The sequence below is a fragment of the Tigriopus californicus genome, chromosome 3, assembly GCF_007210705.1.
Source record: "Tigriopus californicus strain San Diego chromosome 3, Tcal_SD_v2.1, whole genome shotgun sequence".
In the NCBI taxonomy this organism is placed as follows: Eukaryota; Metazoa; Arthropoda; class Copepoda; order Harpacticoida; family Harpacticidae; genus Tigriopus; species Tigriopus californicus.
Genome location: NC_081442.1, coordinates 14,100,136 through 14,101,984, shown reverse-complemented (window position 1 = coordinate 14,101,984; position 1,849 = coordinate 14,100,136).

Sequence of the window (1,849 nt, the reverse complement as noted above, 5' to 3'; positions counted from 1 at the left end):
TTTGTTACTCTTTACTCGTCTTTAATCATATATCGTGTAGTGATTTGTGTAAAAGATCATGTGCACAACCCATAAAAGTTTCTGAGTCTTAGTCCGACCCAGTTTACTGCAATAAACAAGAACTTCATTATTTATCCCTCCTTAGCCTTAGAGACTGCTGATGGGGACCAAATGAATAGTTACGGGAGGTTGCAAGTAGGGCTGCCAATTTATTTTTCAATGCCATATGACAGCACTGGTGGAATGTTGGAAACCGGTTAATTAGTCTCAAAAAGTAACCCTGATTTTCCTCTCGTCAAAGCAGGGTTAGTGTTTGCTCAGACTTAACATTTAACGAGGTGTTCCGCTTTCCAAGTTTCTTTGGCAACCTTGATTTTGAAAATTCATTTGATCCCATCACTACTATAGACCCTCATAGAAACGTGCGAGGTAGACTACACGTCATCAAATTCGACCAATTTGATTAGCTTTGAATTTTTTATGGACCTCTAAAAGGTTTCAAACGGGCTTTCCGAGTCCGGTTTTGGGTTTTTTTAGTTGCGTGATTGCCAATTTGCAGCATTGCGTTACGGAATCATCAATGCCATCCTCAACACCTTGATTCATCCAAAGAAGATCACGTATTTTTTTACCCTTCCCTTACATGCGTTTCGTTTTTGATTAGATTGGAATGGATTGAGTAGGGCTCTGTATTTAGAACAATATGAAAGTGAGTTCAGGGCACCATAGCAATTTAATTTTGAACCTTCAATTCCTTTCCAAAACAATGAGTTTACCTGGGTCCCAGATCCAAACCGAAGACATTCATATAATATTCTCTGGTTCTACGTGTCACATATTACTTTTGCTACCCTTCAGGCACCCTTTAACGTTCTTTGAATCGTTCAAATGTCAGCTGTTGAACCACTTTCTATATTTCTATTTAAATATACCTAGTTTGAATCTGGTGTTGTTGTGATGCAGATTATGATGCCTGAAGGGTAACTTAAGAATTTGAACTAACTCTTAAAGCCCAAACATTTACAAAAATGTGTTTGGTTTGGATCTGGCATCCATGCGAACTTAATGTTTTGGAACAAAATTGAAGGTTCAAAATTAACTGCAATGGTGCTCTGAGATCACTGTTGTACTCTTTTAATAGAGGGCACTAGCTAGGATTGAATACAAAGAGAATGAAACAATGTAAGACCAGTATTTGAATGAAAGAAACAAGCCAAGCTGAAATCTCTGTAAAATGTCTGTAAAATGTGACAAGCACCACTTGAATTGTGAATTCACTTGAATGAAGTTTTCCTTGCTTCACAAACTTAGAGCATTGTTATAGCTTATCAAAAATCATTGATCATTGCCACTTGAGCAAACATAGCTAAAGATCTTTATCTTAGGAATGAGGTGAACAAAGACCTTTTTATAAGTCCACAGGACTTTTTTGTATGGCTGTTGTGTATGTACAACTGTATTAAACTGACCATGCCATCCTCAGCTTTAACCAAAATAACGGTCCACAATCATAGAGCAAGTTATTAACCACTCAGTTCCTTTTTCGCCTGTGGCTAGCTTGGTTTGCTCTTCTTATATTGAAAGTAACAAAGGTGGGACATCATGAAAAATGTCAGGGTGTTCATCAAACCTTCCATCCAAAGTAATGCCACGTTTTTGTAATCATACAACTAAAGTACCAAAATCGGACTGGGAAAGTCCGTTTGGCTAAAAGATTCCAATCAAGCATGTCATTCAAGGTAAGATTAAGGCCTGATCGAAAATGACCACTTACAAACTGAGTGTAAGGTGGTTCAGGAGGTCAGGTCGAATCCCAAAGCTTTTTTCTCTTATGCGAAACTCTAAGAGA